The sequence below is a fragment of the Camelus ferus genome, chromosome 11 (genome assembly GCF_009834535.1).
Source record: "Camelus ferus isolate YT-003-E chromosome 11, BCGSAC_Cfer_1.0, whole genome shotgun sequence".
NCBI lineage: Eukaryota > Metazoa > Chordata > Mammalia > Artiodactyla > Camelidae > Camelus > Camelus ferus.
Window position 1 is genome coordinate 69,092,207 of NC_045706.1, and position 6,303 is coordinate 69,098,509.

Below are 6,303 nucleotides of genomic sequence, written 5' to 3' on the forward strand. Positions count from 1 at the left end.
AAGCCCTCGTTAACTCTGTACCTTCAACTGTCTGGAAAGTAGACATCAATTTCCCTGCATTCCTTCCTTATTTACCTCTTTCTTATCTTGTGTCTCTCAATCTCTTAATTATAGGTGGGAGAGGGGAGTGAGAGGGGGTGGGAGGAGGTTTCCTGGTAGGGTTGCCAGATAAAATATAACATCAAGTTACAGCTGATTTTCAGATAAACAGTAAAAATATTTTTTTCGTGTAGGTACAGCCCAAACATTATATACTAAGAGAGTATTTCTTGTTTATTGTAAATTCAAATGTAACTTGGCGTCCTGCATTTTTTTTTGCTAAATCCAGTGACCCTTCCAAGGCTTTCTGCTGCCGGTGGCTACGGTGGGCACTGCCCTCCAGCTGCTCACCGGGGATCACGTGGCCAGCTCCCCCTCCCCCCACCCCGAATGGGCTCCCCCACATCTCAGTGTCTCAGCAAACCCAGCAAAACTCCTTCTAACCTGGGGAGTGAATATTTTTTCGTACCACCCTGCTTTTCGTGCAGAATGTCCTGACCTTTAAAATTAGCAATATATACAAACGTTGCATCTCTTTAAATGACATAATGTTACATATAAATCATCCCAACTGGATTTTTTCTTAAACACCATGCTTTTGGTTTCCTTTCTTCATAATCTGAATTTGAAAGCACACGTATGTAGACACAGCTGAGCTTTCCGAGAGGTTTCAGGGTGTACCCATCCCACTGTCCTGTGGCTGCAGTGGTACCACTCTGCTCTAGCCCGGGGTGGCCGCCAGGACTGATCTACATAGCCCAGGACTCAGGGGACTGCACAGCCTCAAGATGGGAAGGGAGAACCGCCTGCTAGGGGCCCCCATGTTTCTAATTTCCATGTGGAGGGCTGGACAAGAGCGAAAGACAATAAAACTCATCAGTTTGTTTTCTCGGTGGGAAGGAATTAGGGAGACGTACCTGATTAGACAGCTGACCTACGCACTAAGAGTTGCACAAACAAAAACAGTCAACAGTTTGATGATATTTATGAATAAAAAGCTACACACACATATACATCTTAATGGACACAGAGGCATATGTGTTTCCTGCTTCTGAGATGCTTCATTCACTAGACAGATGAGTAACAAGAACTCGAAGAAGCCACCCAAGTCTCCTGCAGAGGGCTATTCCTCGACTGAAACTTGCAGGGGATTCTTAATACTGTAAGAAGAAACAGCTCAATGGCTATTTCTCCCTTGGTGAGGATACAGAGAAACAGCTGTGCTTGGGATGGGTCACAGCAACTTCCCACTCAGACTGCAGAGACGCAGAAAAGGAGACGCGGTCTGTTGGAGCCATCACTGGGGCCAGGATGGAGAGCTGACATGAGGCATCTTGGAGAAGACAGGTGCTCTGTCCCATCTGGCCACATCGGATGAGTGGCATTTGCTAAGGTCACCAGACTTGGGCAGGAGTGAGACCAACTGAGTGCTGGAAGGGAGGGGGCAATGCCTGTGGAATGAGCCCTGGCTTGGGAGGCAGACCTTTTGGACCTACCACCTCCTGGCACTCTGACCTCACCTGAAGCTGCAGGCAGTTTGATGAGAACTAGTGAAGTAAAATAGAAATAACAGAAAACAGACAAAATCTGCTGTATCAGTTTGGTCAGAGGAGCCAGCCTTCCAAATACAAGTAGAGACGGTGAGGTGGGCCAGTGCTCAGAGAAAGAAGCTGGTAATCAGGGTCTGGTTACCAGTTGCTTGTCCTGGGACAAGTTATTTTGAGACAGGAGGGAAGAGGGGCAGGGCACAACCATTAAAAAAGTGACACAGCCATTGAAGATATGACAAAAACTGGTTAGAACCAACTAGACCCAAGATGGCAGAAGACTTGGCTTCCAATGGAACTTGAGCCTCATTACAGGCTCATTGTAATACATTAGCTACTAAATGTCACACCCACAGACATGACAGTTCCCAGGCTGACCATAAAAGGCCCAAAAGTGGGTGGGGGCCCAAGTTCTGGCAATCCCCGCCCCTTCCCCAAAACAGTTGGAAAAATCCTCCCACGTGTCAGCATATGAAATTACCCAGTCCATAAAAGCTAACCACCTGTACATCGTGGGGCCACCCTCCCTTCTGAGAAGGACCACGTTCTGTCTATGGAATGTGTGTATCTCTCTAAATAAACTTGTTTTCACTTTACTATGGCTCACTCTTGAATCCTTTCCTCCAAGAGACAAGAACCTAATCTCCGGTAACAACTTAACTCAAGAGGCATCAGAATCCTCATTTGCAGAGGAGCAAACGATGTGAACGACATGCTAATTAGGAGGGTTGAAGGAGGCAAAGAAAGGCAAGTGCCAGCTCTTTCCTAGTGTGTGGCCTGCAGGAGGCTCGCAAAAGGGTAATGAAGATTCTTATAACCTGGCCACGAGAGGATCCCTCATTTCCTGACGTCAGCAGTTACTTGGTTACTTATGGGGAAAAATCAGGAGGTGGCAGGGGTGGATGGGTCGTTACACAAGGTGCAAGCTGCTCCAGAAAGGGGAAGGAGTGGTGACTCCAGCCAGCCCCTCCACTCCCAGAGCTGCATTGTCAGCCCAGATGCCCCCGATCTCCCCGTTTTGGGCATTTTTTTTCTAAATTTGCAGGATGCCATTGTATGAGTTCCAGAGGCCCTGGAATGAGGTAGCCCCTGCACGTCGTAATGTTATCTGGGAGAGGAATATGACTTTGCCTGTCTTTTCCTGGGTGCCTCCGGCTTTACCAGTTTCCCTGGCACAGACCTGCCTTCCCAGTGTACCCCATCTCCCTACCCAGCCAACCACAGTGGTAGTAAGTCAGAGCTCCCTATCAAAGAGCTGGTCAGATCTCTGAGCAGATGTCATAACTTGTCCAACAGAGCTGTTCCCTTGCACCACATGAGAGCTGGGACCCACGCACTGCAGGACTGGAAAGGAGGGCGCCTCTACTTTTTCTACAGCCCTTCCCTCTGGTCTCTCAGCCTGGTGCCTTCAGCCCCTCCGCCAGGAAATTCTGCCCTTTCCCAAAGGAGGAAGTGATTCTGAAGCTCCCTCCCTGAGCCCGGAGCCTCGGGTTTGATGCACAGAATTCACGTTCTGCAGTGGGAACAGGGGTGGGGCGGGGAAGAGGGCTGGAGGGACTCCCAGGAGCTGGAGGGAAGGTACCAATTCCACATCCGCTTCCTGACCAGCAAGACTGGAGGCTGGTTTCCCCACGAGTCTAAGGAGAAGCACAGGGAGCCAGGCCGGCATTCATTCTCTCTAGGAGAGGGCACAGTCTAGCTGAGCTACAGGAGGAGAACGTGTCCTTCATTCCTGTGCATGAGACCTTGCCGTTCGTGAGATAAAAATCCAGCACCATTAGGCTAAGGAGCGCCGAGCCTTTTCCAGACGTGGCTTCAGCTCGAAGTAGGACCACACCAGCTGAAGAGGCAGTTCCGTCTACGTGCAGTCCAGCGGGGTGGCCCAGCTCTTATTAGACTGTGTGTTTTTAATTCCAAAGTCATCTTCCTAGTCGATGGGTCTTCACCTTTTTCCCCTAAGTTTTTTTTTCCACCAGTGTTTTTGATTGTCACTAACCTACAGTCCGTATACTAAGAGAGTCTAAGAAAGATGAAAACTCTTTTTTGCCCGACAGTAGAGTGGAGATGACTTCCGGCCGTGGTCTCAGGGGCCAGCCTCCTTCCTGTCCTCCTTGGGCACGAGAACTAGTGAGGGCGCGCAGGTGGAGGCCTGGGTGCTCCTCAGAGGGACGTAAATGTGCAGGAGCGTGGCTGGGAGAGAAAACGGGCACGGGGCTGTGTGCCCCACCCACGTGACCCTATTCATGACGGAGGGCAGTGCCCGGGCCGAGGTGAGTGCTGACATGAGTCGTGTCTGCTGACCTTACAACCACGATGCAGGGTGACCTGGGATGCGGTGCGTGTGGGAGGAGGGGCGTGTCCTCTGGGGTCAGAGGGGCTCCATTTCTGGTAGATTGCTGCGGCGGGGCCCCCAGTCTACAGACCTCCCGGTTGTCTTGTGTAATGTATACTAATATAATAATGCTGTAACAATACTATGTTGGGGTTTTTTTGTTATTTCTTGGGTAATCAAGCACTGGGGTGTAAATCCTTATAGTGGTGGTGGGAGACCTTCTATTGCTGACATAATAGTAAGGATTAGGGTTGTGGTGATGGGTGTTTGTTACGTGTGTGACAGTGGTGACGTGGCAGTGGCCAGCTGTAGATACATCATGTGAAAATAGTAAGCGTTATCACGATTTAAATGGGTAAGTTTAGGATTGTTACAAGAGGGTTACACAGCATGAGGCTGGTATTCACTCCATGTGGGCAACTGACGAGTAGGCTCTGACTTTTCATAACTGGGTTTGGTTTAATCCGCCTCCTCCCCCGGTTCGGATAGATAGAATGGACGTTGTTAACAATATATTTAGCTCGATGGATGGTGGGTGACATTTGGTACCGTACTGATAGGGGTGCGAGGTTTTGCCGTGTTGGTAAGATTTGCCCTGCTGCGAATGGCATCCCTTGTGTGACGTCGGGTTCTCAAAAGCGGAAGGTGGCTAGTCCTAATTTTAGGATGAGGGCTCTTGCTATAATGGCTGATGCTGTAGGGTTAGCACTTTTTGTGCTAGTTCACGGGCCTGAGTTGAGAAAGTTAATAAAATGGCTGCTGTTATAAGTGACAGGGATGTGGCAGCTTGTGCTAGGAAATATTTAGGGGACGCCCCTATGGCTCGTGGATTAAAATTTTTTATCGGGATGGGAATATAAGCTCGTATATTTACTTCAAACCCAATTCAGACGAGTAGTCACCATGAGCTTACAATTACGATGACAATTCCAGAGATAAGGGTGGTAAGGAAAATAGTGATGATGGGGGAATTTCTTAGTCCAGGAAGAAGATAAACCAACATTTTTGGGGTATGAGCCCGTAGCTTATTTAGCTGACTTTTTTTTACTGTGGTGTAGTATGATAGCACAAAGAATTTTTAATTGTAGGGGTAGGTTCAGGTCCCTATAATTCTAGACATAAGAGGATTTAAACCTCTATTATTTACTCTATCAAAGTAACTTGTCAGACATACTTTGTACGTACGTGTGTGCGTGCGCGTGTACATGTGTAGGTTTTCCTTGTGTCCTGTAACCACGGACTGAACAACACCTTATGGTTGATGATGTTGGTAAATGATGTTCAATTAAAGTCGAGCTGCAATGTATTTGGCTGTGTTAAGGCCTCAGATGCCCAAAGTAGAGTCAAAAAAAAATAACCAGATGCATGAACCCGCAGTTAGGTGTGAGCACGGACGGATCAGCTGCTACTCCATAGAGACGTCCTATCTGAGGGGAAAGGGTGGGCGATTTTAGGTGAGATGATACTGAAATCAGAGCCTGATGCCTGGTAAAGTTCATTTATAGAAACCCCCACAGGTTATGGGCCCAGAGGGAGAGGGGGACATGGGCCAAGCAGGTCGATGATTTCATGTAAGTGGCAGATTAAGTCTGTTGGATATGATACGCACATTGACTGGGAATGATTTGATTTAATGTGCTATGTGTGATTAATAATACTGTGCACTATGACATTATAATATCAATCATGTTGGATATGGAGTTGGTTGGAGCCCATGCAGAGCCCACATGGTGACTGGTGAACAGCGGCCCCAGGCCCCGGAGGGAGGTGAGGTCAAGACCTCGGAAGTGGCAGGCTAGAGCTATCTGACCCACATGACTCTCTAAAGAGAACTGACCAGAGACGTGACAAACGTGGCTGAAGAAGCAACAGGTGCAAAACTGCCAAGAGGATCACAGGAGGGAGAGGTCTGTCGGGTCAGGCCTGGTGATGGTGAGGGAAGGTTTCAAGAAGAGGAAAAAGGGGGCAGGGTGTGTAGCTCAGTGGCAGAGCGTGTGCTTTGCATGCACGAGGTCCTGGGTTCAATCCCCAGCACCTCCTCCATTACAATAAATAAATAAACCTAATTGCCCACCCCCAACAAAAAACAAAAACAACAACAACCCAAAAAAAAAGGAGGAAAGAGAGGAGGCCAGCACGGATTGTGGGCCAGACTCTCCATCTGTTGGCCCAGAGCACAGATAGCCTTTCGGCAGATTGTCGTCTTTATTAAACTAAATGTCCATGTAATTTTGTTGTCAGTATTCATCTGTTTTGTGAAAAGCTTCCTTCATAAAATATAAGCCAGCATAAAACTCTGCTCAGCCCAGATGGAATGATCAGGAATTCCAAACGAGTGAAATCTGAATCACGTACAGAGCTGGGTCGTACAGAGCTGGGTCATGG

The 6,303-nt window shown here is 48.3% G+C and overlaps 1 non-coding gene across 1 annotated transcript; it reads left to right on the top strand.

Annotated features, from left to right (window-relative positions):
- The first annotated feature begins 5,886 nt into the window (after positions 1–5,886).
- Positions 5,887–5,958, top strand: TRNAA-UGC. Its single transcript has one exon. It is a non-coding gene; the product is annotated as a tRNA-Ala (tRNA).
- The last annotated feature ends 345 nt before the right edge of the window (positions 5,959–6,303 follow it).